Source organism: Argiope bruennichi, chromosome 6 (genome assembly GCF_947563725.1).
Source record: "Argiope bruennichi chromosome 6, qqArgBrue1.1, whole genome shotgun sequence".
NCBI lineage: Eukaryota > Metazoa > Arthropoda > Arachnida > Araneae > Araneidae > Argiope > Argiope bruennichi.
Genome location: NC_079156.1, coordinates 106,239,987 through 106,267,062, shown reverse-complemented (window position 1 = coordinate 106,267,062; position 27,076 = coordinate 106,239,987). Strand labels below are relative to the sequence as shown.

Here is a 27,076-nt window from a genome sequence, read left to right as displayed (position 1 = left end):
TAATTTGAACACGCAAGCATCAAATCTGGAATCATAAAAAAATTTCGAGGACTGAAGAATAAATTCTCCTACAGCAAAGGAATAATGAAAACACTTCGATCCGGACGTGATTTGAATATCATTGCAGCACCGAGCCAGACGAGTCATTTGTTTCTCATTATCTTTACAACAATTACATTATCTGCCACAGCATAGAAATTGAAAGACAAACCAATGCCGGGGTGTGACTTGAACACGCATCCCTTAGAATTGGAGTCAGAGCCGCTACCATCGCACAACCGAGCCACACGAGTCGCATGTTTGCAGTTATCTTTAAAGCGTTTATAAGTATTGATATAAATTTCAAATATTGAAGAATGGATTCTCCTACAGCAATAGAAAAATAATAAAACCTTTTATCCGAACGTGTTTCAATATCATTGCGGCACCGTGAAAGACGGGTTACTTAATTTCCATTATCTTTAAAACAATCATATCCATTGAGATAAACTTCGATTAATGAAGAATTGATTCTACCACAGCAAAAGAAATCAAATCCAAAGCACTGACACGAACGTGATTTGAAAGCACAATCTTTTCATTTGAAATCAAATGTGCTACAGTTGCGCCACTGCGACAGATGAGTTACTCGATTGCGGTTATCTTTAAAACATTAATATGTATTGAAACCAATTTGTAATACTGAAGAATGAATACTCCCAAAGAAAAAGGAAAATAGTAAAACGTTTATCCGAACGCGATTTGAATACCATTACGGCACCGAGAAAGACGGATTAGTTCTTTACTATATTCTTTAAAACAATCATATGCATTAAACTAAACTTCGATTAGTAAAAAATTAATTCTTCCACAGCAAAAAAAAAAAAAAAAACCTAAAAGAAAAGTATTGACCCGAACGTGATTTAAACGCGCAACCTTTCGATTTTGAGCAAAGAAACAGCAAAGAAATTAATAGACAAAGCACGGACCAGGACGCAACCTTCTGAACACGCAACCTTCTGATGGAGTCAGACGCACTACCGTTGCGCCACCGAGCCACACAAAGAGTTGGATTGCCGTTATCTTTAAAGCCTTCATGTGATTTGAAATAAATTTCAAACGCAGCACAGTAGATTCTCCTATAGCAAAGAAACATGATAAAAACTATATTCCTTACGCGATTTGAATATCTTTGCGTGACAGAGCCAGACGGGATATTTCTTTTCCTTTTTATTTAAAACAATCACATGCATGGAAAGAAATTTCGATTAATGAAGATCAAATTCTCAAACAGCAAAGAAATTAAAACACAAAGCACTGACCCGGACGTGATTTGAACACGTAACCTTCTAGTCTGGAGTCAGACGCGCTGCCGTTGCGCCACCGAGCCACACGAAGCGTTGGATTGCCGTTATCTTTAAAGCATTCATGTGATTTGAAATAAATTTCGAACGCAGCACAGTAGATTCTCCTATAGCAAAGAAACATGATAAAAACTATATTCCTTACGCGATTTGAATATCTTTGCGTGACAGAGCCAGACGGGATATTTCTTTTCCTTTTTATTTAAAACAATCCCATGCATTAAAAGAAATTTCGATTAATGAAGATCAAATTCTCACACAGCAAAGAAATTAAAACACAAAGCTTTGACCCGGACGTGATTTGAACACGCAACCTTCTGATCTGGAGTCAGACGCGCTACCGTTGCGCCACCGAGCCACAGGAAGAGGTGGATTGCCGTTATCTTTAAAGCATTCATGTGATTTGAAATAAATTTCGAACGCAGCACAATAGATTCTCCTATAGCAAAGAAACATGATAAAAACTATATTCCTTACGCGATTTGAATATCTTTGCGTGACAGAGCCAGACGGGATATTTCTTTTCCTTTTTATTTAAAACAATCACATGCATGGAAAGAAATTTCGATTAATGAAGATCAAATTCTCACAAATCAAAGAAATAAAAGACAAAGCACTGACCCGGACGTGATTTGAACACGCAACCTTCTGATCTGGAGTCAGACGCGCTACCGTTGCGCCACCGAGCCAAACGAAGAGTTGGATTGTCGTTATCTTTAAAGCATTCATGTGATTTGATATAAATTTCGAACGCAGCACAGTAGATTCTCCTATAGCAAAGAAACATGATAAAAACTATATTCCTTACGCAATTTGAATATCTTTGCGTGACAGAGCCAGACATAATAATTCTTTTCCTTTTTATTTAAAACAATCACATGCATGCAAAGAAATTTCGATTAATGAAGATCAAATTCTCACACAGCAAAGAAATTAAAACACAAAGCTTTGACCCGGACGTGATTTGAACACGCAACCTTCTCATCTGGAGTCAGACGCGCTACCGTTGCGCCACCGAGCCAAACGAAGAGTTGGATTGTCGTTATCTTTAAAGCATTCATGTGATTTGATATAAATTTCGAAAGCAGCACAGTATATTCTCCTATAGCAAAGAAACATGATAAAAACTATATTCCTTACGCAATTTGAATATCTTTGCGTGACAGAGCCAGACGGGATAATTCTTTTCCTTTTTATTTAAAACAATCACATGCATGCAAAGAAATTTCGATTAATGAAGATCAGATTCTCACAAATCAAATAAATAAAAGACAAAGCACTGACCCGGACAAGATTTGAACACGCAACATTCTGATCTGGCGTCAGACGCGCTACCGTTGCGCCACCGAGCCACACGAAGAGTTGGATTGCCGTTATCTTTAAAGCATTCATGTGATTTGAAATAAATTTCGAACGCAGCACAGTAGATTCTCCTATAGCAAAGAAACATGATAAAAACTATATTCCTTACGCCATTTGAATATCTTTGCGTGACAGAGCCAGACGGGATATTTCTTTTCCGTTTTATTTAAAACAATCACATGCATGGAAAGAAATTTCGATTAATGAAGATCAGATTCTCACAAATCAAATAAATAAAAGACAAAGCACTGACCCGGACAAGATTTGAACACGCAACATTCTGATCTGGCGTCAGACGCGCTACCGTTGCGCCACCGAGCCACACGAAGAGTTGGATTGTCGTTATCTTTAAAGCATTCATGTGATTTGAAATAAATTTCGAACGCAGCACAGTAGATTCTCCTATAGCAAAGAAACGTGATAAAAACTATATTCCTTACGCGATTTGAATATCTTTGCGTGACAGAGCCAGACTGGATATTTCTTTTCCTTTTTATTTAAAACAATCACATGCATGGAAAGAAATTTCGATTAATGAAGATCAAATTCTCACACAGCAAAGAAATTAAAACACAAAGCACTGCCCCGGACGTGATTTGAACACGTAACCTTCTGGTCTGGAGTCAGACGCGCTGCCGTTGCGCCACCGAGCCACACGAAGAGTTGGATTGTCGTTATCTTTAAAGCATTCATGTGATTTGAAATAAATTTCGAACGCAGCACAGTAGATTCTCCTATAACAAAGAAACATGATAAAAACTAAATTCTTAACGCGATTTGAATATCTTTGCGTGACAGAGCCAGACGGGATATTTCTTTTCCTTTTTATTTAAAACAGTTACATGCATGGAAAGAAATTTCGATTAATGAAAATCAAATTCTCATACAGCAAAGAAATTAAAACACAAAGCACTGACCCGGAAGTGATTTGAACACGCAACCTTCTGATCTGGAGTGAGACGCGCTACCGTTGCGCCACCGAGCCACAGAAAGAGTTGGATTGCCGTTATCTTTAAAGCATTCATGTGATTTGAAATAAATTTCGAACGAAGCACAGTAGATTCTCCTATAGCAAAGAAACATGATAAAAACTATATTCCTTACGCGATTTGAATATCTTTGCGTGACAGAGCCAGACGGGACAATTCTTTTCCTTTTTATTTAAAACAATCACATGCATGGAAAGAAATTTCGATTAATAAAGATCAAATTTTTACACAGCAAAGAAATTAAAACACAAATCACTGACCCGGACGTGATTTGAACACGCAACCTTCTGATCTGGAGTCAGACGCGCTACCGTTGCGCCACCGAGCCACACGAAGAGTTGGATTGTCGTTATCTTTAAAGCATTCATGTGATTTGAAATAAATTTCGAACGCAGCACAGTAGATTCTCCTATAGCAAAGAAACATGATAAAAACTATATTCCTTACGCGATTTGAATATCTTTGCGTGACAGAGCCAGACTGGATATTTCTTTTCCTTTTTATTTAAAACAATCACATGCATGGAAAGAAATTTCGATTAATGAAGATCAAATTCTCACACAGCAAAGAAATTAAAACACAAAGCACTGACCCGGACGTGATTTGAACACGTAACCTTCTGGTCTGGAGTCAGACGCGTTGCCGTTGCGCCACCGAGCCACACGAAGAGTTGGATTGCCGTTATCCTTAAAGCATTCATGTGATTTGAAATAAATTTCGAACGCAGCACAGTAGATTCTCCTATAGCAAAGAAACATGATAAAAACTATATTCCTTACGCGATTTGAATATCTTTGCGTGACAGAGCCAGACTGGATATTTCTTTTCCTTTTTATTTAAAACAATCACATGCATGGAAAGAAATTTCGATTAATGAAGATCAAATTCTCACTCAGCAAAGAAATTAAAACACAAAGCACTGACCCGGACGTGATTTAAACACGCAAACTTCTGGTCTGGAGTCAGACGCGCTACCGTTGCGAAGCCGAGCTACACGAAGAGTTGGATTGCCGTTATCTTTAAAGCATTCATGTGATTTGAAATAAATTTCGACCGCAGCACAGTAGATTCTCCTATAGCAAAGAAACATGATAAAAACTATATTCCTTACACGATTTGAATATCTTTGCGTGACAGAGCCAGACGGGATATTTCTTTTCCTTTTTATTTAAAACAATCACATGCATGGAAAGAAATTTCGATTAATGAAGATCAAATTCTCACACAGCAAAGAAATTAAAACACAAAGCACTGACCCGGACGTGATTTGAACACGCAACCTTGTGATCTGGAGTCAGACGCGCTACCGTTGCGCCACCGAGCCACAGGAAGAGTTGGATTGCCGTTATCTTTAAAGCATTCATGTGATTTGAAATAAATTTCGAACGCAGCACAGTAGATTCTCCTATAGCAAAGAAACATGATAAAAAACTATATTCCTTACGCGATTTGAATATCTTTGCGTGACAGAGCCAGACGGGATATTTCTTTTCCGTTTTATTTAAAACAATCACATGCATGGAAAGAAATTTCGATTAATGAAGATCAAATTCTCACAAATCAAAGAATTAAAAGACAAAGCACTGACCCGGACAAGATTTGAACACGCAACATTCTGATCTGGCGTCAGACGCGCTACCGTTGCGCCACCGAGCCACACGAAGCGTTGGATATCCGTTATCTTTAAAGCATTCATGTGATTTGAAATAAATTTCGAACGCAGCACAGTGGATTCTCCTATAGCAAAGAAACATGATAAAAACTATATTCCTTACGCGATTTGAATATCTTTGCGTGACAGAGCCAGACGGGATATTTCTTTTCCTTTTTATTTAAAACAATCACATGCATTAAAAGAAATTTCGATTAATGAAAATCAAATTCTCACACAGCAAAGAAATTAAAACGCAAAGCACTGACCCGGACGTGATTTGAACACGACACCTTCTGATCTGGAGTCAGACGCGCTGCCGTTGCGCCACCGAGCCACAAGAAGATTTGGATTGCCGTTATCTTTAAAGCATTCATGTGATTTGAAATAAATTTCGAACGCAGCACAGTAGATTCTCCTATAGCAAAGAAACTTGATAAAAACTATATTCCTTACGCGATTTGAAAATCTTTGCGTAACAGAGCCAGACGGGATATTTCTTTTCCTTTTTATTTAAAACAATCACATGCATGGAAAGAAATTTCGATTAATGAAGATCAAATTCTCACACAGCAAAGAAATTAAAACACAAAGCACTGACCCGGACGTGATTTGAACACGCAAAATTCTGATCTGGAGTCAGACGCGCTGCCGTTGCGCCACCGAGCCACAGGAGGAGTTGGATTGCCGTTATCTTTAAAGCATTCATGTGATTTGAAATAAATTTCGAACGCAGCACAGTAGATTCTCCTATAGCAAAGAAACATGATAAAAGCTATATTCCTTACGCGATTTGAATATCTTTGCGTAACTGAGCCAGACGGGATATTTCTTTTCCTTTTTATTTAAAACAATCACATGCATGGAAAGAAATTTCGATTAATGAAGATCATATTCTCACACAGCAAAGAAATTAAAACACAAAGCACTGACCCGGACGTGATTTGAACACGCAACCTTCTGATCTGGAGTCAGACGCGCTACCGTTGCCCCCCCGAGCCACAGGAAGAGTTGGATTGCCGTTATCTTTAAAGCATTCATGTGATTTGAAATAAATTTCGAACGCAGCACAGTAGATTCTCCTATAGCAAAGAAACATGATAAAAACTATATTCCTTACGCGATTTGAATATCTTTGCGTAACAGAGCCAGACGGGATATTTCTTTTCCTTTTTATTCAAAACAATCACATGCATGGAAAGAAATTTCGATTAATGAAGATCAAATTCTCACACAGCAAAGAAATTAAAACACAAAGCACTGACCCGGACGTGATTTGAACACGCAAGCTTCTGATCTGGAGTCAGACGCGCTACCGTTGCGCCACCGAGCCACAGGAAGAGTTGGATTGCCGTTATCTTTAAAGCATTCATGTGATTTGAAATAAATTTCGAACGCAGCACAGTAGATTCTCCTATAGCAAAGAAACATGATAAAAACTATATTCCTTACGCGATTTGAATATCTTTGCGTGACCGAGCCAGACGGGATATTTATTTTCCTTTTTATTTAAAACAATCACATGCATGGAAAGAAATTTCGATTAATGACGATCAAATTCTCACACAGCAAAGAAATAAAAACACAAAGCACTGACCTGGACGTGATTTGAACACGCAACCTTCTGATCTGGATTCAGACGCGCTACCGTTGCGCCACCGAGCCACACGGAGATATGGATTGTCGTTACCTTTAAAGCATTCATGTGATTTGAAATAAATTTCGAACGCAGCACAGTAGATTCTCCTATCGCAAAGAAACATGATAAAAAGTATATTCCTTACGCGATTTGAATATCTTTGCGTGACAGAGCCAGACGGGATATTTCTTTTCCTTTTTATTTAAAACAATCACATGCATGGAAAGAAATTTCGATTAATGAAGATCAAATTCTCACACAGCAAAGAAATTAAAACACAAAGCACTGACCCGGACGTGATTTGAACACGCAACCTTCTGATCTGGAGTCAGACGCGCTACCGTTGCGCCACCGAGCCACACGAAGAGTTGGATGGCCGTTATCTTTAAAGCATTCATGTGATTTGAAATAAATTTCGAACGCAGCACAGTAGATTCTCCTATAGCAAAGAAACATGATAAAAACTATATTCCTTACGAGATTTGAATATCTTTGCGTGAAAAGCCAGACGCGATATTTCTTTTCCTTTTTATTTAAAACAATCACATGCATGGACAGAAATTTCGATTAATGAAGATCAAATTCTTACACAGCAAAGAAATTAAAACCCAAAGCACTGACCCGGACGTGATTTGAACACGCAACCTTCTGATCTGGAGTCAGACGCGCTACCGTTGCGCCACCGAGCCATACGAAGAGTTGGATTGCCGTTATCTTTAAATCATTCATGTGATTTGAAATAAATTTCGAACGCAGCACAGTAGATTCTCCTATAGCAAAGAAACGTGATAAAAACTATATTCCTTACGCGATTTGAATATCTTTGCGAGACAGAGCCAGACGCCATATTTATTTTTCTTTTTATTTAAAACAATCACATGCATGGAAAGAAATTTCGATTAATGAAGATCAAATTCTTACACAGCAAAGAAATTAAAACCCAAAGCACTGACCCGGACGTGATTTGAACACGCAACCTTCTGATCTGTAGTCAGACGCGCTACCGTTGCGCCACCGAGCCACAGGAAGAGTTGGATTGCCGTTATCTTTAAAGCATTCATGTGAATTGATATAAATTTCGAACCCAGCACAGTAGATTCTCCTATAGCAAAGAAACATGATAAAAGCTATATTCCTTACGCGATTTGAATATCTTTGCGTAACTGAGCCAGACGGGATATTTCTTTTCCTTTTTATTTAAAACAATCACATGCATGGAAAGAAATTTCGATTAATGAAGATCATATTCTCACACAGCAAAGAAATTAAAACCCAAAGCACTGACCCGGACGTGATTTGAACACGCAACCTTCTGATCTGGAGTCAGACGCACTACCGTTGCGCCACCGAGCCACACGAAGAGTTGGATTGCCGTTATCTTTAAAGCATTCATGTGATTTGATATAAATTTCGAACCCAGCACAGTAGATTCTCCTATAGCAAAGAAACATGATAAAAACTAAATTCCTAACGCGATTTGAATTTTTTTGCGTGACAGAGCCAGACGGGATATTTCTTTTCCTTTTTTTTTAAAACAATCACATGCATGGAAAGAAATTTCGATTAATGAAGATCAAATTCTCACACAGCAAAGAAATTAAAACACAAAGCACTGACTCGGACTGATTTGATCACGCAACCTTCGGATCTGGAGTCAGACGCGCTACCGTTGCGCCACCGAGCCACACGAAGAGTTGGATTGCCGTTATCTTTAAAGCATTTATGTGATTTGAAATAAATTTCGAACGCAGCACAGTAGATTCTCCTATAGCAAAGAAACATGATAAAAACTATATTCCTTACGCGATTTGAATATCTTTGCGTGACAGAGCCAGACGGGATATTTCTTTTCCTTTTTATTTAAAACAATCACATGCATGGAAAGAAATTTCGATTAATGAAGATCAAATTCTCACACAGCAAAGAAATTAAAACACAAAGCACTGACACGGACGTGATTTGAACACGCAACCTTCTGATCTGGAGTCAGACGCGCTACCGTTGCGCCACCGAGAAACACGACGAGTTAGATTGCCGTTATCTTTAAAGCATTCATGTGATTTTAAATATATTTCGAACGCAGCACAGTAGATTCTCCTATAGCAAGAAACATGATAAAAACTACATTCCATACGCGATTTGAATATCTTTGCGTGACAGAGCCAGACGGGATATTTCTTTTCCTTTTTATTTAAAACAATCACATGCATGGAAAGAAATTTCGATTAATGACGATCAAATTCTCACACAGCAAAGAAATAAAAACACAAAGCACTGACCCGGACGTAATTTGAACACGCAACCTTCTGATCTGGAGTCAGACGCGCTACCGTTGCGCCACCGAGCCACACGGAGATATGGATTGTCGTTACATTTAAAGCATTCATGTGATTTGAAATAAATTTCGAACGCAGCACAGTAGATTCTCCTATCGCAAAGAAACATGATAAAAACTATATTCCTTACGCGATTTGAATATCTTTGCGTGACAGAGCCAGACGGAATATTTCTTTTCCTTTTTATTTAAAACAATCACATGCATGGAAAGAAATTTCGATTAATGAAGATCAAATTCTCACACAGCAACGAAATTAAAACACAAAGCACTGACCCGGACGTGATTTGAACAGGCAACCTTCTGATCTGGAGTCAGACGCGCTACCGTTGCGCCACCGAGAAACACGACGAGTTAGATTGCCGTTATCTTTAAAGCATTCATGTTATTTTAAATAAATTTCGAACGCAGCACAGTAGATTCTCCTATAGCAAAGAAACATGATAAAAACTACATTCCATACGCGATTTGAATATCTTTGCGTGACAGAGCCAGACGGGATATTTCTTTTCCTTTTTATTTAAAACAATCACATGCATGAAAAGAAATTTCGATTAATGAAGATCAAATTCTCACACAGCAAAGAAATAAAAACACAAAGCACTGACCCGGACGTGATTTGAACACGCAACTTTCTGATCTGGAGTCAGACGCGCTACCGTTGCGCCACCGAGCCACACGGAGATGTGGATTGTCGTTACCTTTAAAGCATTCATTTGATTTGAAATAAATTTCGAACGCAGCACAGTAGATTCTCCTATCGCAAAGAAACATGATAAAAACTATATTCCTTACGCGATTTGAATATCTTTGCGTGACAGAGCCAGACGGAATAATTCTTTTCCTTTTTATTTAAAACAATCACATGCATGGAAAGAAATTTCGATTAATGAAGATCAAATTCTTACACAGCAAAAAATTAAAACCCAAAGCACTGACCCGGACGTGATTTGAACACGCAACCTTCTGATCTGGAGTCAGACGCGCTGCCGTTGCGCCACCGAGCCACACGAAGAGTTGGATTGCCGTTATCTTTAAAGCATTCATGTGATTTGAAATAAATTTCGAACGCAGCACAGTAGATTCTCCTATAGCAAAGAAACATGATAAAAAGTATATTCCTTACGCGATTTGAATATCTTTGCGTGACAGAGCCAGACGGGATATTTCTTTTCCTTTTTATTTAAAACAATCACATGCATGGAAAGAAATTTCGATTAATGAAGATCAAATTCTCACACAGCAAAGAAATTAAAACACAAAGCACTGACCCGGACGTGATTTGAACACGCAACCTTCTGATCTGGAGTCAGACGTGCTACCGTTGCGCCACCGAGCCACACGAAGAGTTGGATGGCCGTTATCTTTAAAGCATTCATGTGATTTGAAATAAATTTCGAACGCAGCACAGTAGATTCTCCTATAGCAAAGAAACATGATAAAAACTATATTCCTTACGCGATTTGAATATCTTTGCGTGAAAAGCCAGACGCGATATTTCTTTTCCTTTTTATTTAAAACAATCACATGCATGGACAGAAATTTCGATTAATGAAGATCAAATTCTTACACAGCAAAGAAATTAAAACCCAAAGCACTGACCCGGACGTGATTTGAACACGCAACCTTCTGATCTGGAGTCAGACGCGCTACCGTTGCGCCACCGAGCCACACGAAGAGTTGGATTGCCGTTATCTTTAAATCATTCATGTGATTTGAAATAAATTTCGAACGCAGCACAGTAGATTCTCCTATATCAAAGAAACGTGATAAAAACTATATTCCTTACGCGATTTGAATATCTTTGCGAGACAGAGCCAGACGCCATATTTATTTTTCTTTTTATTTAAAACAATCACATGCATGGAAAGAAATTTCGATTAATGACGATCAAATTCTCACACAGCAAAGAAATTAAAACGCAAAGCACTGACCCGGACGTGATTTGAACACGCAACCTTATGATCTGGAGTGAGACGGACTACCGTTGCGCCACCGAGCCACACGAAGAGTTCGATTGCCGTTATCTTTAAAGCATTCATGTGATTTGATATAAATTTCGAACGCAGCACAGTAGATTCTCCTATCGCAAAGAAACATGATAAAAACTATATTCCTTACGCGATTTGAATATCTTTGCGTGACAGAGCCAGACGGGATATTTCTTTTCCTTTTTATTTAAAACAATCACATGCATGGAAAGAAATTTCGATTAATGAAGATCAAATTCTCACACATCAAAAAATAAAACACAAAGCACTGACAAGGACGTGATTTGAACACACAACCTTCTGATCTGGAGTCAGACGCGCTACCGTTGCGCCACCGAGCCACACGAAGAGTTGGATTGCCGATATCTTTAAAGCATTCATGTTATTTGAAATAAATTTCGAACGCAGCACAGTAGATTCTCCTATGGCAAAGAAACATGATAAAAGCTATATTCCTAACGCGATTTGAATATCTTTGCGTGACAGAGCCAGACGGGATATTTCTTTTCCTTTTTATTTAAAACAATCACATGCATGGAAAGAAATTTCGATTAATGAAGATCAAATTCTCACACAGCAAAGAAATTAAAACACAAAGCACTGACCCGGACGTGATTTGAACACGCAACCTTCTGATCTGGAGTCAGACGCACTACCGTTGCGCCACCGAGCCACACGAAGAGTTGGATTGCCGTTATCTTTAAAGCATTCATGTGATTTGATATAAATTTCGAACCCAGCACAGTAGATTCTCCTATAGCAAAGAAACATGATAAAAACTAAATTCTTAACGCGATTTGAATATCTTTGCGTGACAGAGCCAGACGGGATATTTCTTTTCCTTTTTATTTAAAACAATCACATGCATGGAAAGAAATTTCGATTAATGAACATCAAATTCTGACACAGCAAAGAAATTAAAACACAATGCACTGACTCGGACTGATTTGAACACGCAACCTTCGGATCTGGAGTCAGACGCGCTACCGTTGCGCCACCGAGCCACACGGAGATTTGGATTGTCGTTATCTTTAAAGCATTCATAAGATTTGAAATAAATTTCGAACGCAGCAGAGTAGATTCTCCTATGGCAAAGAAACATGATAAAAACGATATTCCTTACGCGATTTGAATATCTTTGCGTGAAAAGCCAGACGCGATATTTCTTTTCCTTTTTATTTAAAACAATCACATGCATGGACAGAAATTTCGATTAATGAAGATCAAATTCTTACACAGCAAAGAAATTAAAACCCAAAGCACTGACCCGGACGTGATTTGAACACGCAACCTTCTGATCTGGAGTCAGACGCGCTACCGTTGCGCCACCGAGCCACACGAAGAGTTGGATTGCCGTTATCTTTAAATCATTCATGTGATTTGAAATAAATTTCGAACGCAGCACAGTAGATTCTCCTATAGCAAAGAAACGTGATAAAAACTATATTCCTTAGGCGATTTGAATATCTTTGCGAGACAGAGCCAGACGCCATATTTATTTTTCTTTTTATTTAAAACAATCACATGCATGGAAAGAAATTTCGATTAATGAAGATCAAATTCTCACACAGCAAAGAAATTAAAACACGAAGCACTGACCCGGACGTGATTTGAACACGCAACCTTCTGATCTGGAGTCAGACGCGCTGCCGTTGCGCCACCGAGCCACACGAAGAGTTGGATTGCCGTTATCTTTAAAGCATTCATGTGAATTGAAATAAATTTCGAACGCAGCACAGTAGATTCTCCTATAGCAAAGAAACACGATAAAAACTATATTCCTTACGCGATTTGAATATCTTTGCGTGACAGAGCCAGACGGGATATTTCTTTTCCTTTTTATTTAAAACAATCACATGCATGGAAAGAAATTTCGATTAATGAAGATCAAATTCTCACACAGCAAAGAAATTAAATCACAAAGCACTGACCCCGACGTGATTTGAACACGCAACCTTCTGATCTGGAGTCAGACGCGCTACCGTTTCGCCACCGAGCCACACGACGAGTTAGATTGCCGTTATCTTTAAAGCATTCATATGATTTTAAATAAATTTCGAACGCAGCACAGTAGATTCTCCTATAGCAAAGAAACATGATAAAAACTACATACCATACGCGATTTGAATATCTTTGCGTGACAGGGCCAGACGGGATATTTATTTTCCTTTTTATTTAAAACAATCACATGCATGGAAAGAAATTTCGATTAATGACGATCAAATTCTCACACAGCAAAGAAATAAAAGCACAAAGCACTGACCCGGACGTGATTTGAACACGCAACCTTCTGATCTGGAGTCAGACGCGCTACCGTTGCGCCACCGAGCCACACGGAGATATGGATTGTCGTTACCTTTAAAGCATTCATGTGATTTGAAATAAATTTCGAACGCAGCACAGTAGATTCTCCTATCGCAAAGAAACATGATAAAAACTATATTCCTTACGCGATTTGCATATCTTTGCGTGACAGAGCCAGACGGGATATTTCTTTTCCTTTTTATTTAAAACAATCACATGCATGGAAAGAAATTTCGATTAATGAAGATCAAATTCTCACACAGCAAAGAAATTAAAACACAAAGCACTGACAAGGACGTGATTTGAACACACAACCTTCTGATCTGGAGTCAGACGCGCTACCGTTGCGCCACCGAGCCACACGAAGAGTTGGATTGCCGATATCTTTAAAGCATTCATGTGATTTGAAATAAATTTCGAACGCAGCACAGTAGATTCTCCTATGGCAAAGAAACATGATAAAAACGATATTCCTTACGCGATTTGAATATCTTTGCGTGACAGAGCCAGACGGGATATTTCTTTTCCTTTTTATTTAAAACAATCACATGCATGGAAAGAAATTTCGATTAATGAAGATCAAATTCTCACACAGCAAAGAAATTAAAACACAAAGCACTGACAAGGACGTGATTTGAACACGCAATCTTCTGATCTGGAGTCAGACGCACTACCGTTGCGCCACCGAGCCACACAAAGTGTTGGATTGCCGTTATCTTTAAAGCATTCATGTGATTTGAAATAAATTTCGAACGCAGCACAGTAGATTCTTCTATAGCAAAGAAACGTGATAAAAACTATATTCCTTACGCGATTTGAATAACTTTGCGAGACAGAGCCAGACGCCATATTTATTTTTCTTTTTATTTAAAACAATCACGTGCATGGAAAGAAATTTCGATTAATGAAGATCAAATTCTCACACATCAAAGAAATAAAAGACAAAGCACTGACCCGGACGTGATTTGAACACGCAAACTTCTGATCTGGAGTCAGACGCGCTACCGTTGCGCCACCGAGCCACACGAAGAGTTGGATTGCCGTTATCTTTAAAGCATTCATGTGATTTGAAATAAATTTCGAACGCAGCACAGTAGATTCTCCTATAGCAAAGAAACATGATAAAAACTATATTCCTTACGCGATTTGAATATCTTTGCGTGACAGAGCCAGACGGGATATTTCTTTTCCTTTTTATTTAAAACAATCACATGCATGGAAAGAAATTTCGATTAATGAAGATCAAATTCTAACACATCAAAGAAATGAAAAGACAAAGCACTGACCCGGACGTGATTTGAACACGCAACCTTCTGATCTGGAGTCAGACGCGCTACCGTTGCGCCACCGAGCCACACGAAGAGTTGGATTGCCGTTATCATTAAAGCATTCATGTGATTTGATATAAATTTCGAACCCAGCACAGTAGATTCTCCTATAGCAATGAAACATGATAAAAACTAAATTCCTAACGCGAATTAAATATCTTTGCGTGACAGAGCCAGACGGGATATTTCTTTTCCTTTTTATTTAAAACAATCACATGCATGGAAAGAAATTTCGATTAATGAAGATCAAATTCTCACACAGCAAAGAAATTAAAACACAAAGCACTGACAAGGACGTGATTTGAACACACAATCTTCTGATCTGGAGTCAGACGCGCTACCGTTTCGCCACCGAGCCACACGAAGAGTTTGATTGCCGTTATCTTTAAAGCATTCATGTGATTTGAAATAAATTTCGAACGCAGCACAGTAGATTCTCCTATTGCAAAGAAACATGATAAAAACTATATTCCTTACGCGATTTGAATATCTTTGCGTGACAGAGCCAGACGGAATATTTCTTTTCCTTTTTATTTAAAACAATCACATGCATGGAAAGAAATTTCGATTAATGAAGATCAAATTCTCACACAGCAAAGAAATTAAAATACAAAGCACTGTCCCGGACGTGATTTGAACACGCAACCTTCTGATCTGGAGACAGACGCGCTACCGTTGCGCCACCGAGCCACACAAAGAGTTGGATTGCCGTTATCTTTAAAGCATTCATGTGATTTGAAATAAATTTCGAACGCAGCACAGTAGATTCTTCTATAGCAAAGAAACGTGATAAAAACTATATTCCTTACGCGATTTGAATAACTTTGCGAGACAGAGCCAGACGCCATATTTATTTTTCTTTTTATTTAAAACAATCACATGCATGGAAAGAAATTTCGATTAATGAAGATCAAATTCTCACACATCAAAGAAATAAAAGACAAAGCACTGACCCGGACGTGATTTGAACACGCAACCTTCTGATCTGGAGTCAGACGCGCTACCGTTGCGCCACCGAGCCACAAGAAGAGTTGGATTGCCGTTATCTTTAAAGCATTCATGTGATTTGAAATAAATTTCGAACGCAGCACAGTAGATTCTCCTATAGCAAAGAAACATGATAAAAACTATATTCCTTACGCGATTTGAATATCTTTGCGTGACAGAGCCAGACGGGATATTTCTTTTCCTTTTTATTTAAAACAATCACATGCATGGAAAGAAATTTCGATTAATGAAGATTAAATTCTCACACAGCAAAGAAATTAAAATACAAAGCACTGTCCCGGACGTGATTTGAACACGCCACCTTCTGATCTGGAGTCAGACGCGCTACCGTTGCGCCACCGAGCTACACGAAGAGTTGGATTGCCGTTATCTTTAAAGCATTCATGTGATTTGAAATAAATTTCGAACGCAGCACAGTAGATTCTCCTATAGCAAAGAAACATGATAAAAACTATATTCCTTACGCGATTTGAATATCTTTGCGTGACAGAGCCAGACGGGATATTTCTTTTCCTTTTTATTTAAAACAATCACATGCATGGAAAGAAATTTCGATTAATGAAGATCAAATTCTAACACATCAAAGAAATGAAAGACAAAGCACTGACCCGGACGTGATTTGAACACGCAACCTTCTGATCTGGAGTCAGACGCGCTCCGTTGGGCCACCGAGAAACACGACGAGTTAGATTGCCGTTATCTTTAAAGCATTCATTTGATTTTAAATAAATTTCGAACGCAGCACAGTAGATTCTCCTATAGCAAAGAAACATGATAAAAACTACATTCCATTCGCGATTTGAATATCTTTGCGTGACAGAGCCAGACGGGATATTTCTTTTCCTTTTTATTTAAAACAATCACATGCATGGAAAGAAATTTCGATTAATGACGATCAAATTCTAACACAGCAAAGAAATAAAAACACAAAGCACTGACCCGGACGTGATTTGAACACGCAACCTTCTGATCTGGAGTCAGACGCGCCACCGAGCCACACGGAGATATGGATTGTCGTTACCTTTAAAGCATTCATGTGATTTGAAATAAATTTCGAACGCAGCACAGTAGATTCTCCTATCGCAAAGAAACATGATAAAAACTATATTCCTTACGCGATTTGAATATTCTTTGCGTGACAGAGAAAGACGGAATATTTCTTTTCCTTTTTATTTTAAACAATCACATGCATGGAAAAAAATTTCGATTAATGAAGATCAAATTCTCACACATCAAAGAAATAAAAGACAAAGCACTGATCCGGACGCGATTTGAACACGCAACCTTTTGATCTGGAGTCAGACGCGCTACCGTTGCGCCACCGAGAAACACGATGAGTTAGATTGCCGTTATCTTTAAAGCATTTATGTGATTTTAAATAAATTTCGAACGCAACACAGTAGATTCTCCTATAGCAAAGAAACATGATAAAAACTACATTCCATACGCGATTTGAATATCTTTGCGTGACAGAGCCAGACGGGATATTTCTTTTCCTTTTTATTTAAAACAATCACATGCATGGAAAGAAATTTCGATTAATGACGATCAAATTCTCACACAGCAAAGAAATAAAAACACAAAGCACTGACCCGGACGTGATTTGAACACGCAACCTTCTGATCTGGAGTCAGACGCGCTACCGTTGCGCCACCGAGCCACACGGAGATATGGATTGTCGTTACCTTTAAAGCATTCATGTGATTTGAAATAAATTTCGAACGCAGCACAGTAGATTCTCCTATCGCAAAGAAACATGATAAAAACTATATTCCTTACGCGATTTGAATATCTTTGCGTGACAGAGCCAGACGGAATATTTCTTTTCCTTTTTATTTAAAACAATCACATGCATGGAAAGAAATTTCGATTAATGAAGATCAAATTCTCACACATCAAAGAAATAAAAGACAAAGCACTGACCCGGACGTGATTTGAACACGCAACCTTCTGATCTGGAGTCAGACGCGCTACCGTTGCGCCACCGAGCCACACGAAGAGTTGGATTGCCGTTATCTTTAAAGCATTCATGTGATTTGAAATAAATTTCGAACGCAGCACAGTAGATTCTCCTATAGCAAAGAAACATGATAAAAACTATATTCCTTACGCGATTTGAATATCTTTGCGTGACAGAGCCAGACGGGATATTTCTTTTCCTTTTTATTTAAAACAATCACATGCATGGAAAGAAATTTCGATTAATGAAGATCAAATTCTCACACAGCAAAGAAATTAAAACACTAAGCACTGACCCGGACGTGATTTGAACACGCAACCTTCTGATCTGGAGTCATACGCGCTACCGTTGCGCCACCGAGAAACACGACGAGTTAGCTTGCCGTTATCTTTAAAGCATTCATGTGATTTTAAATAAATTTCGAACGCAGAACAGTAGATTCTCCTATAGCAAAGAAACACGATAAAAACTACATTCCATACGCGATTTGAATATCTTTGCGTGACAGAGCCAGACGGGATATTTCTTTTCCTTTTTATTTAAAACAATCACATGCATGGAAAGAAATTTCGATTAATGATGATCAAATTCTCACACATCAAAGAAATAAAAGACAAAGCACTGACCCGGACGTGATTTGAACACGCAACCTTCTGATCTGGAGTCAGACGCGCTACCGTTGCGCCACCGAGAAACACGACGAGTTAGATTGCCGTTATCTTTAAAGCATTTATGTGATTTTAAATAAATTTCGAACGCAACACAGTAGATTCTCCTATAGCAAGAAACATGATAAAAACTACATTCCATACGCGATTTGAATATCTTTGCGTGACAGAGCCAGACGGGATATTTCTTTTCCTTTTTATTTAAAACAATCACATGCATGGAAAGAAATTTCGATTAATGAAGATCAAATTCTCACACAGCAAAGAAATTAAAACACAAAGCACTGACCCGGACGTGATTTGAACACGCAACCTTCTGATCTGGAGTCAGACGCGCTACCGTTGCGCCACCGAGCCACACGAAGAGTTGGATTGCCGTTATCTTTAAAGCATTCATGTGATTTGAAATAAATTTCGAACGCAGCACAGTAGATTCTCCTATAGCAAAGAAACGAGATAAAAACTATATTTCTTACGCGATTTGAATAACTTTGCGAGACAGAGCCAGACGCCATATTTATTTTCCTTTTTATTTAAAACAATCACATGCATGGAAAGAAATTTCGATTAATGATGATCAAATTCTCACACATCAAAGAAATAAAAGACAAAGCACTGACCCGGACGTGATTTGAACACGCAACCTTCTGATCTGGAGTCAGACGCGCTACCGTTGCGCCACCGAGAAACACGACGAGTTAGATTGCCGTTATCTTTAAAGCATTTATGTGATTTTAAATAAATTTCGAACGCAACACAGTAGATTCTCCTATAGCAAAGAAACATGATAAAAACTACATTCCATACGCGATTTGAATATCTTTGCGTGACAGAGCCAGACGGGATATTTCTTTTCCTTTTTATTTAAAACAATCACATGCATGGAAAGAAATTTCGATTAATGAAGATCAAATTCTCACACATCAAAGAAATAAAAGACAAAGCACTGACCCGGACGTGATTTGAACACGCAACCTTCTGATCTGGAGTCAGACGCGCTACCGTTGCGCCACCGAGCCACACGAAGAGTTGGATTGCCGTTATCTTTAAAGCATTCATGTGATTTGAAATAAATTTCGAACGCAGCACAGTAGATTCTCCTATAGCAAAGAAACATGATAAAAACTATATTCCTTACGCGATTTGAATATCTTTGCGTGACAGAGCCAGACGGGATATTTCTTTTCCTTTTTATTTAAAACAATCACATGCATGGAAAGAAATTTCGATTAATGAAGATCAAATTCTCACACAGCAAAGAAATTAAAACACAAAGCACTGACCCGGACGTGATTTGAACACGCAACCTTCTGATCTGGAGTCAGACGCGCTACCGTTGCGCCACCGAGCCACACGAAGAGTTGGATTGCCGTTATCTTTAAAGCATTCATGTGATTTGAAATAAATTTCGAACGCAGCACAGTAGATTCTCCTATAGCAAAGAAACGAGATAAAAACTATATTTCTTACGCGATTTGAATAACTTTGCGAGACAGAGCCAGACGCCATATTTATTTTCCTTTTTATTTAAAACAATCACATGCATGGAAAGAAATTTCGATTAATGATGATCAAATTCTCACACATCAAAGAAATAAAAGACAAAGCACTGACCCGGACGTGATTTGAACACGCAACCTTCTGATCTGGAGTCAGACGCGCTACCGTTGCGCCACCGAGAAACACGACGAGTTAGATTGCCGTTATCTTTAAAGCATTTATGTGATTTTAAATAAATTTCGAACGCAACACAGTAGATTCTCCTATAGCAAAGAAACATGATAAAAACTACATTCCATACGCGATTTGAATATCTTTGCGTGACAGAGCCAGACGGGATATTTCTTTTCCTTTTTATTTAAAACAATCACATGCATGGAAAGAAATTTCGATTAATGACGATCAAATTCTCACACAGCAAAGAAATAAAAACACAAAGCACTGACCCGGACGTGATTTGAACACGCAACCTTCTGATCTGGAGTCAGACGCGCTACCGTTGCGCCACCGAGCCACACGGAGATATGGATTGTCGTTACCTTTAAAGCATTCATGTGATTTGAAATAAATTTCGAACGCAGCACAGTAGATTCTCCTATCGCAAAGAAACATGATAAAAACTATATTCCTTACGCGATTTGAATATCTTTGCGTGACAGAGCCAGACGGAATATTTCTTTTCCTTTTTATTTAAAACAATCACATGCATGGAAAGAAATTTCGATTAATGAATATCAAATTCTCACACATCAAAGAAATAAAAGACAAAGCACTGACCCGGACGTGATTTGAACACGCAACCTTCTGATCTGGAGTCAGACGCGCTACCGTTGCGCCACCGAGCCACACGAAGAGTTGGATTGCCGTTATCTTTAAAGCATTCATGTGATTTGAAATAAATTTAGAACGCAGCACAGTAGATTCTCCTATAGCAAAGAAACATGATAAAAACTATATTCCTTACGCGATTTGAATATCTTTGCGTGACAGAGCCAGACGGGATATTTCTTTTCCTTTTTATTTAAAACAATCACATGCATGGAAAGAAATTTCGATTAATGAAGATCAAATTCTCACACAGCAAAGAAATTAAAACACTAAGCACTGACCCGGACGTGATTTGAACACGCAACCTTCTGATCTGGAGTCATACGCGCTACCGTTGCGCCACCGAGAAACACGACGAGTTAGCTTGCCGTTATCTTTAAAGCATTCATGTGATTTTAAATAAATTTCGAACGCAGAACAGTAGATTCTCCTATAGCAAAGAAACACGATAAAAACTACATTCCATACGCGATTTGAATATCTTTGCGTGACAGAGCCAGACGGGATATTTCTTTTCCTTTTTATTTAAAACAATCACATGCATGGAAAGAAATTTCGATTAATGAAGATCAAATTCTCACACAGCAGAGAAATTAAAACACAAAGCACTGACCCGGACGTAATTTGAACACGCAACCTTCTGATCTGGATTCAGACGCGCTACCGTTGCGCCCCTGAGCCACACGAAGAGTTGGATTGCCGTTATCTTTAAAGCATTCATGTGATTTGAAATAAATTTCGAACGCAGCACAGTAGATTCTCCTATAGCAAAGAAACGTGATAAAAACTATATTTCTTACGCGATTTGAATAACTTTGCGAGACAGAGCCAGACGCCATATTTATTTTCCTTTTTATTTAAAACAATCACATGCATGGAAAGAAATTTCGATTAATGATGATCAAATTCTCAAACATCAAAGAAATAAAAGACAAAGCAATGACCCGGACGTGATTTGAACACGCAACCTTCTGATCTGGAGTCAGACGCGCTACCGTTGCGCCACCGAGCCACACGAAGAGTTGGATTGCCGTTATCCATAAAGCATTCATGTGATTTGAAATAATTTTCGAACGCAGCACAGTAGATTCTCCTATAGCAAAGAAACATGATAAAAACTATATTCCTTACGCCATTTGAATATCTTTGCGTGACAGAGCCAGACGGAATATTTCTTTTCCTTTTTATTTAAAACAATCACATGCATGGAAAGAAATTTCGATTAATGAAGATCAAATTCTCACACAGCAAAGAAATTAAAACACAAAGCAATTTCCCGGACGTTATTTGAACACGCAACCTTCTGATCTGGAGTCAGACGCGCTACCGTTGCGCCACCGAGCCACACGAAGAGTTGGATTGCCGTTATCTTTAAAGCATTCATGTGATTTGAAATAAATTTCGAACGCAGCACAGTAGATTCTCCTATAGCAAAGAAACGTGATAAAAACTATATTTCTTACGCGATTTGAATAACTTTGCGAGACAGAGCCAGACGCCATATTTATTTTCCTTTTTATTTAAAACAATCACATGCATGGAAAGAAATTTCGATTAATGATGATCAAATTCTCACACATCAAAGAAATAAAAGACAAAGCACTGACCCGGACGTGATTTGAACACGCAACCTTCTGATCTGGAGTCAGACGCGCCACCGAGCCACACGAAGAGTTGGATTGCCGTTATCTTTAAAGCATTCATGTGATTTGAAATAAATTTCGAACGCAGCACAGTAGATTCTCCTATAGCAAAGAAACATGATAAAAACTATATTCCTTACGCGATTTGAATATCTTTGCGTGACAGAGCCAGACGCCATATTTATTTTCCTTTTTATTTAAAACAATCACATGCATATAAAGAAATTACGATTAATGAAGATCAAATTCTCACACAGCAAAGAAATTAAAACACAAAGCACTGTCCCGGACGTGATTTGAACACGCAACCTTCTGATCTGGAGTCAGACGAGCTACCGCTGCGCCACCGAGCCACACGGAGATTTGGATTGTCGTTATCTTTAAAGAATTCATGTGATTTTAAATAAATTTCGAACGCAGCACAATAGATTCTCCTATCGCAAAGAAACATGATAAAAACTATATTCCTTACGCGATTTGAATATCTTTGCGTGACAGAGCCAGACGGAATATTTCTTTTCCTTTTTATTTAAAACAATCACATGCATGGAAAGAAATTTCGATTAATGAAGATCAAATTCTCACACATCAAAGAGATGAAAGACAAAGCACTGACCCGGACGTGATTTGAACACGCAACCTTCTGATCTGGAGTCAGACGCGCTACCGTTGCGCCACCGAGCCACACGAAGAGTTGGATTGCCGTTATCTTTAAAGCATTCATGTGATTTGAAATAAATTTCGAACGCAGCACAGTAGATTCTCCTATCGCAAAGAAACGTGATAAAAACTATATTTCTTACGCGATTTGAATAACTTTGCGAGACAGAGCCAGACGCCATATTTATTTTCCTTTTTATTTAAAACAATCACATGCATGGAAAGAAATTTCGATTAATGAAGATCAAATTCTCACACATCAAAGAAATAAAAGACAAAGCACTGACCCGGACGTGATTTGAACACGCAACCTTCTGATCTGGAGTCAGACGCGCTACCGTTGCGCCACCGAGCCACACGAAGAGTTGGATTGCCGTTATCTTTAAAGCATTCATGTGATTTGAAATAAATTTCTAACGCAGCACAGTAGATTCTCCTATAGCAAAGAAACTTGATAAAAACTATATTCCTTACGCGATTTGAATATCTTTGCGTGACAGAGCCAGACGGGATATTTCTTTTCCTTTTTATTTAAAACAATCACATGCATGGAAAGAAATTTCGATTAATGAAGATCAAATTCTCACACGGCAAAGAAATTAAAACACAAAGCACTGACCCGGACGTGATTTGAACACACAGCCTTCTGATCTGGAGTCAGACGCGCTACCTTTGCGCCACCGAGCCACACGAACAGTCGGATTGCCGTTTTCTTTAAAGCATTCATGTGAATTGAAATAAATTTCGAACGCAGCACAGTAGATTCTCCTATAGCAAAGAAACATGATAAAAACTATATTCCTTACGCGATTTGAATATCTTTGCATGACAGAGCCAGACGGGATATGTTTTTTCCTTTTTATTTAAAACAATCACATGCATGGAAAGAAATTTCGATTAATGAAGATCAAATTCTCACACAGCAAAGAAAATAAAACACAAAGCACTGAACCGTACGTGATTTGAACACGCAACCTTCTGATCTGGAGTCAGACGCGCTACCGTTGCGCCACCGATCCACACGAAGATTTGGTTTGCCGTTATCTTTAAAGCATTCATGTGATTTGAAATAAATTTCTAACGCAGCACAGTAGATTCTCGTATGGCAAAGAAACATGATAAAAACTATATTCCTTACGCGATTTGAATATCTTTGCGTGACAGAGCCAGACGGGATATTTCTTTTCCTTTTTATTTAAAACAATCACATGCATGGAAAGAAATTTCGATTAATGAAGATCAAATTCTCACACAGCAAAGAAATTAAAACGCAAAGCACTGACCCGGACGTGATTTGAACACGCAACCTTCTGATCTGGAGTCAGACGCGCTACCGTTGTGGCACCGAGCCACACGAAGAGTTGGATTGCCGTTATCTTTAAAGCATTCATGTGATTTGAAATAAATTTCGAACGCAGCACAGTAGATTCTCCTATAGCAAAGATCCCCTCAGGGGCTCACCTACTATAGCTGAGTACGTGTGTCCCAATCCCGAGGTACCCAGGGATCTATACTCCCTTTCAGTTCGCTCTCCCCTACGCCTTCTGCTTTCTGCTGTGTCTTTCCTTCCCTCGACGGCAAGCGAGGGAGCTCACCATGAGAAGCTGTCGCCGCTCTGTTTGCTTCTTGCTTCTCATGGACAGCCAATGTCCCACGTGTTGGCCGTGCGTGGCGACCCATTTGAAAGACGGGTGGTGCACTGTGGTCCCCTGTGCATCAATCGGCTGGTAGCTAGTCACCTGAGTGGCTAGTCTGCTAGGGATCAAGCGAAGGGGTTACTCCTTGGGCTTGGCGTTAAGGGTGGTCACTGTCCCCGGGGGTAACTCCGAGCGTATAGGTAACCGATTAGCACTATGGTAAGTGCCGAGGCTAGACGTCTAGAGCCGGTGGCTGCCATCCCTTGTTGGGCTCCGTGGTGGGCGGTGCCGTCGGACCCGAATCATCTCTAATATCGCATGGGCTCCTCCAAGAAATCTCCCTTCAGTGGGCATCGAAAACAAATACAGTTTTCATCTCCTACTCCATTTGATACATATTTCGTAATAAAAAGAGTGTCTGATAAGCAAGAAACTTTTAATAATGTTTCGCCTTTTCTAGTTCAAAAAGCAATAGCAGCAGTTGTCGGTGAAGTTCAATCCATCCGCAAAATGCGTTCAGGTGATTTGCTGGTGGAAGTCTGCTCGAAAAAGCAAGCCCAGCAAATCATAAAATTAAAAGCTTTGGCAACAATACCTGTCACTGTAAGCTCCCACATGTCACTTAACTATTCAAGGGGTGTAATTACATGTGGAGAGCTGTTTAACGTTCCTCTAGAGGAAATTACCATGGAACTCAAGCCACAAGGAGTTACAAATGTGCGCCAAATTAATATTCGCAGGGATGGGCAACTTCTCCCTACAAAACATTTTATTATTACCTTTCATAGTCCGAAATTACCAGAATTTTTATACGCAGGCTATATAAAATTACCCGTACGACAATATATCCCAAATCCTTTACGATGTTTTCAATGCCAGCGTTTTGGTCATTCGAAAACAAACTGCCGTGGGACCCTCACTTGCGCCCGTTGTGCAGAAAAGGGCCATGATAGCCAGCAGTGTTGCTCACCAGAAAAGTGTGTAAACTGCGGAGGCAATCATGCTTCATTTTCCAGAAATTGTGAGCGCTGGCAACTAGAAAAACAAATAACAGCAATTAAAACTAAAGAAAATTTATCCTATCCTGAAGCTAGAAAAAAAGTTCTAGCTCAAACACCCACACCCGGCTTAACATATGCATCTGTAACAAAAAAACCGTTTTGTGCAAATTGTTCCTGTAAAAATTGTGTTAAATACTCCACCGAAAACAAAAATACAGATAAATCCTCTGAATCTGAAATTGAACCTACTGTAAAAAATATCCCTGACAACATCAAACCAGTCAAATCCAAATCTAATTCGAAATCTCAAAATTCACTGAAATTAAAGCTTGCGAAACGTGGCTCTTCATCGACACAGTTGGCTTCAAAATTAAAATTATCAAAAACACAGAACTCCGTCGCACTGGGGCTGGCGACGCAGGGTATCGCCCATAAGGATTTCAAATCCATTTTTGGTGGCGCACCCAAAAGTCCCGATATCATTGAGCTTCATCCATCTGAAGGGGATGACGATGACTTGGAAATGAGTTGCGATGTCTCGCCAACTCAAACAACTGATAGTGACTTTTCTGTTAATACAAAAATTTCTTAATGGGTACCTTCCTTTCATGGAATTGTCGTGGCATTCGGTCCAAACTTCCTGACATCAAGTCCATCATTAATAAATTTCATCCCTTTTGTCTTGGTGTTCAAGAAACCTTTTTGGCACCAAACATTCCTATTAAACTGCGCGGTTACAGCTGTGTTCGGAAAGATGCAGACACAGAATCTCACAGTTCTGGAGGTGTCTGTATTTTCACTTCTAACCTTTATCCGAGCACACCTCTAACTCTACATACATCTCTACAGGCTGTGGCTGTACAAGTTCATGTACGGACATTAGTCACAGTCTGCTGTCTTTACTTACCACCTCATGCAGTTATATGTCAGCAAGATTTTGATAACCTAGTAGACCAGCTTCCCTCACCATTTCTCTTACTGGGCGACTTTAACGGACATAGTACATTGTGGGGTTCAGAAAGTACAAACTCTCGAGGGCGGAAAATTGAGCAGTTTATTTCTAACAACTGTCTCTGCCTGCTCAATACTGAACAGAGAACGTACTTCCATGAACCCACACGTAGCTTCCATACACTTGATCTGGCCATATGTTCTCCTGAACTCTTGCCGTTGCTTAAATTTTCAGTCAGTAATGATCTATACAATAGTGATCATTTTCCAGTTATTGT

At 38.9% G+C, this 27,076-nt stretch overlaps 45 non-coding genes across 45 annotated transcripts; all 45 read right to left on the bottom strand.

Annotated features, from left to right (window-relative positions):
- Positions 1-1,297: 1,297 nt before the first annotated feature.
- Positions 1,298-1,369, bottom strand: Trnaw-cca (transfer RNA tryptophan (anticodon CCA)). Its single transcript has one exon. It is a non-coding gene; the product is annotated as a tRNA-Trp (tRNA).
- Positions 1,370-1,629: 260 nt separating this feature from the next.
- On the bottom strand, positions 1,630-1,701 carry Trnaw-cca (transfer RNA tryptophan (anticodon CCA)). The gene has a single exon. It is a non-coding gene; the product is annotated as a tRNA-Trp (tRNA).
- Positions 1,702-1,960: 259 nt separating this feature from the next.
- Trnaw-cca (transfer RNA tryptophan (anticodon CCA)) lies at positions 1,961-2,032 on the bottom strand. Its single transcript has one exon. It is a non-coding gene; the product is annotated as a tRNA-Trp (tRNA).
- Positions 2,033-2,292: 260 nt separating this feature from the next.
- Positions 2,293-2,364, bottom strand: Trnaw-cca (transfer RNA tryptophan (anticodon CCA)). Its single transcript has one exon. It is a non-coding gene; the product is annotated as a tRNA-Trp (tRNA).
- A 922-nt stretch (positions 2,365-3,286) lies between these two features.
- Trnaw-cca (transfer RNA tryptophan (anticodon CCA)) lies at positions 3,287-3,358 on the bottom strand. The gene has a single exon. It is a non-coding gene; the product is annotated as a tRNA-Trp (tRNA).
- Positions 3,359-3,950: 592 nt separating this feature from the next.
- Positions 3,951-4,022, bottom strand: Trnaw-cca (transfer RNA tryptophan (anticodon CCA)). The gene has a single exon. It is a non-coding gene; the product is annotated as a tRNA-Trp (tRNA).
- Positions 4,023-4,282: 260 nt separating this feature from the next.
- On the bottom strand, positions 4,283-4,354 carry Trnaw-cca (transfer RNA tryptophan (anticodon CCA)). The gene has a single exon. It is a non-coding gene; the product is annotated as a tRNA-Trp (tRNA).
- A 592-nt stretch (positions 4,355-4,946) lies between these two features.
- Positions 4,947-5,018, bottom strand: Trnaw-cca (transfer RNA tryptophan (anticodon CCA)). The gene has a single exon. It is a non-coding gene; the product is annotated as a tRNA-Trp (tRNA).
- Positions 5,019-5,610: 592 nt separating this feature from the next.
- Trnaw-cca (transfer RNA tryptophan (anticodon CCA)) lies at positions 5,611-5,682 on the bottom strand. Its single transcript has one exon. It is a non-coding gene; the product is annotated as a tRNA-Trp (tRNA).
- A 260-nt stretch (positions 5,683-5,942) lies between these two features.
- Positions 5,943-6,014, bottom strand: Trnaw-cca (transfer RNA tryptophan (anticodon CCA)). Its single transcript has one exon. It is a non-coding gene; the product is annotated as a tRNA-Trp (tRNA).
- Positions 6,015-6,606: 592 nt separating this feature from the next.
- Positions 6,607-6,678, bottom strand: Trnaw-cca (transfer RNA tryptophan (anticodon CCA)). Its single transcript has one exon. It is a non-coding gene; the product is annotated as a tRNA-Trp (tRNA).
- Positions 6,679-6,938: 260 nt separating this feature from the next.
- Trnaw-cca (transfer RNA tryptophan (anticodon CCA)) lies at positions 6,939-7,010 on the bottom strand. The gene has a single exon. It is a non-coding gene; the product is annotated as a tRNA-Trp (tRNA).
- A 260-nt stretch (positions 7,011-7,270) lies between these two features.
- Trnaw-cca (transfer RNA tryptophan (anticodon CCA)) lies at positions 7,271-7,342 on the bottom strand. The gene has a single exon. It is a non-coding gene; the product is annotated as a tRNA-Trp (tRNA).
- A 259-nt stretch (positions 7,343-7,601) lies between these two features.
- Positions 7,602-7,673, bottom strand: Trnaw-cca (transfer RNA tryptophan (anticodon CCA)). The gene has a single exon. It is a non-coding gene; the product is annotated as a tRNA-Trp (tRNA).
- Positions 7,674-7,933: 260 nt separating this feature from the next.
- Trnac-aca (transfer RNA cysteine (anticodon ACA)) lies at positions 7,934-8,005 on the bottom strand. The gene has a single exon. It is a non-coding gene; the product is annotated as a tRNA-Cys (tRNA).
- Positions 8,006-8,265: 260 nt separating this feature from the next.
- Trnaw-cca (transfer RNA tryptophan (anticodon CCA)) lies at positions 8,266-8,337 on the bottom strand. Its single transcript has one exon. It is a non-coding gene; the product is annotated as a tRNA-Trp (tRNA).
- Positions 8,338-9,259: 922 nt separating this feature from the next.
- Positions 9,260-9,331, bottom strand: Trnaw-cca (transfer RNA tryptophan (anticodon CCA)). The gene has a single exon. It is a non-coding gene; the product is annotated as a tRNA-Trp (tRNA).
- Positions 9,332-9,923: 592 nt separating this feature from the next.
- Positions 9,924-9,995, bottom strand: Trnaw-cca (transfer RNA tryptophan (anticodon CCA)). The gene has a single exon. It is a non-coding gene; the product is annotated as a tRNA-Trp (tRNA).
- A 259-nt stretch (positions 9,996-10,254) lies between these two features.
- Trnaw-cca (transfer RNA tryptophan (anticodon CCA)) lies at positions 10,255-10,326 on the bottom strand. Its single transcript has one exon. It is a non-coding gene; the product is annotated as a tRNA-Trp (tRNA).
- Positions 10,327-10,586: 260 nt separating this feature from the next.
- Trnaw-cca (transfer RNA tryptophan (anticodon CCA)) lies at positions 10,587-10,658 on the bottom strand. The gene has a single exon. It is a non-coding gene; the product is annotated as a tRNA-Trp (tRNA).
- Positions 10,659-10,917: 259 nt separating this feature from the next.
- On the bottom strand, positions 10,918-10,989 carry Trnaw-cca (transfer RNA tryptophan (anticodon CCA)). Its single transcript has one exon. It is a non-coding gene; the product is annotated as a tRNA-Trp (tRNA).
- A 922-nt stretch (positions 10,990-11,911) lies between these two features.
- On the bottom strand, positions 11,912-11,983 carry Trnaw-cca (transfer RNA tryptophan (anticodon CCA)). Its single transcript has one exon. It is a non-coding gene; the product is annotated as a tRNA-Trp (tRNA).
- Positions 11,984-12,573: 590 nt separating this feature from the next.
- Trnaw-cca (transfer RNA tryptophan (anticodon CCA)) lies at positions 12,574-12,645 on the bottom strand. Its single transcript has one exon. It is a non-coding gene; the product is annotated as a tRNA-Trp (tRNA).
- Positions 12,646-12,905: 260 nt separating this feature from the next.
- Positions 12,906-12,977, bottom strand: Trnaw-cca (transfer RNA tryptophan (anticodon CCA)). The gene has a single exon. It is a non-coding gene; the product is annotated as a tRNA-Trp (tRNA).
- Positions 12,978-13,237: 260 nt separating this feature from the next.
- Positions 13,238-13,309, bottom strand: Trnaw-cca (transfer RNA tryptophan (anticodon CCA)). The gene has a single exon. It is a non-coding gene; the product is annotated as a tRNA-Trp (tRNA).
- Positions 13,310-13,569: 260 nt separating this feature from the next.
- Trnaw-cca (transfer RNA tryptophan (anticodon CCA)) lies at positions 13,570-13,641 on the bottom strand. The gene has a single exon. It is a non-coding gene; the product is annotated as a tRNA-Trp (tRNA).
- A 923-nt stretch (positions 13,642-14,564) lies between these two features.
- On the bottom strand, positions 14,565-14,636 carry Trnaw-cca (transfer RNA tryptophan (anticodon CCA)). Its single transcript has one exon. It is a non-coding gene; the product is annotated as a tRNA-Trp (tRNA).
- A 260-nt stretch (positions 14,637-14,896) lies between these two features.
- Trnaw-cca (transfer RNA tryptophan (anticodon CCA)) lies at positions 14,897-14,968 on the bottom strand. The gene has a single exon. It is a non-coding gene; the product is annotated as a tRNA-Trp (tRNA).
- Positions 14,969-15,560: 592 nt separating this feature from the next.
- On the bottom strand, positions 15,561-15,632 carry Trnaw-cca (transfer RNA tryptophan (anticodon CCA)). The gene has a single exon. It is a non-coding gene; the product is annotated as a tRNA-Trp (tRNA).
- A 259-nt stretch (positions 15,633-15,891) lies between these two features.
- On the bottom strand, positions 15,892-15,963 carry Trnaw-cca (transfer RNA tryptophan (anticodon CCA)). Its single transcript has one exon. It is a non-coding gene; the product is annotated as a tRNA-Trp (tRNA).
- A 260-nt stretch (positions 15,964-16,223) lies between these two features.
- On the bottom strand, positions 16,224-16,295 carry Trnaw-cca (transfer RNA tryptophan (anticodon CCA)). The gene has a single exon. It is a non-coding gene; the product is annotated as a tRNA-Trp (tRNA).
- Positions 16,296-17,538: 1,243 nt separating this feature from the next.
- Positions 17,539-17,610, bottom strand: Trnaw-cca (transfer RNA tryptophan (anticodon CCA)). Its single transcript has one exon. It is a non-coding gene; the product is annotated as a tRNA-Trp (tRNA).
- A 259-nt stretch (positions 17,611-17,869) lies between these two features.
- Positions 17,870-17,941, bottom strand: Trnaw-cca (transfer RNA tryptophan (anticodon CCA)). Its single transcript has one exon. It is a non-coding gene; the product is annotated as a tRNA-Trp (tRNA).
- A 922-nt stretch (positions 17,942-18,863) lies between these two features.
- Positions 18,864-18,935, bottom strand: Trnaw-cca (transfer RNA tryptophan (anticodon CCA)). Its single transcript has one exon. It is a non-coding gene; the product is annotated as a tRNA-Trp (tRNA).
- A 590-nt stretch (positions 18,936-19,525) lies between these two features.
- Trnaw-cca (transfer RNA tryptophan (anticodon CCA)) lies at positions 19,526-19,597 on the bottom strand. The gene has a single exon. It is a non-coding gene; the product is annotated as a tRNA-Trp (tRNA).
- Positions 19,598-19,857: 260 nt separating this feature from the next.
- Trnaw-cca (transfer RNA tryptophan (anticodon CCA)) lies at positions 19,858-19,929 on the bottom strand. The gene has a single exon. It is a non-coding gene; the product is annotated as a tRNA-Trp (tRNA).
- A 591-nt stretch (positions 19,930-20,520) lies between these two features.
- Trnaw-cca (transfer RNA tryptophan (anticodon CCA)) lies at positions 20,521-20,592 on the bottom strand. The gene has a single exon. It is a non-coding gene; the product is annotated as a tRNA-Trp (tRNA).
- A 259-nt stretch (positions 20,593-20,851) lies between these two features.
- Trnaw-cca (transfer RNA tryptophan (anticodon CCA)) lies at positions 20,852-20,923 on the bottom strand. The gene has a single exon. It is a non-coding gene; the product is annotated as a tRNA-Trp (tRNA).
- Positions 20,924-21,846: 923 nt separating this feature from the next.
- Trnaw-cca (transfer RNA tryptophan (anticodon CCA)) lies at positions 21,847-21,918 on the bottom strand. The gene has a single exon. It is a non-coding gene; the product is annotated as a tRNA-Trp (tRNA).
- Positions 21,919-22,830: 912 nt separating this feature from the next.
- Positions 22,831-22,902, bottom strand: Trnaw-cca (transfer RNA tryptophan (anticodon CCA)). The gene has a single exon. It is a non-coding gene; the product is annotated as a tRNA-Trp (tRNA).
- A 259-nt stretch (positions 22,903-23,161) lies between these two features.
- Positions 23,162-23,233, bottom strand: Trnaw-cca (transfer RNA tryptophan (anticodon CCA)). Its single transcript has one exon. It is a non-coding gene; the product is annotated as a tRNA-Trp (tRNA).
- Positions 23,234-23,492: 259 nt separating this feature from the next.
- On the bottom strand, positions 23,493-23,564 carry Trnaw-cca (transfer RNA tryptophan (anticodon CCA)). The gene has a single exon. It is a non-coding gene; the product is annotated as a tRNA-Trp (tRNA).
- Positions 23,565-23,824: 260 nt separating this feature from the next.
- On the bottom strand, positions 23,825-23,896 carry Trnaw-cca (transfer RNA tryptophan (anticodon CCA)). The gene has a single exon. It is a non-coding gene; the product is annotated as a tRNA-Trp (tRNA).
- A 260-nt stretch (positions 23,897-24,156) lies between these two features.
- Trnaw-cca (transfer RNA tryptophan (anticodon CCA)) lies at positions 24,157-24,228 on the bottom strand. Its single transcript has one exon. It is a non-coding gene; the product is annotated as a tRNA-Trp (tRNA).
- A 260-nt stretch (positions 24,229-24,488) lies between these two features.
- Trnaw-cca (transfer RNA tryptophan (anticodon CCA)) lies at positions 24,489-24,560 on the bottom strand. The gene has a single exon. It is a non-coding gene; the product is annotated as a tRNA-Trp (tRNA).
- Between the last annotated feature and the right edge of the window lie 2,516 nt (positions 24,561-27,076).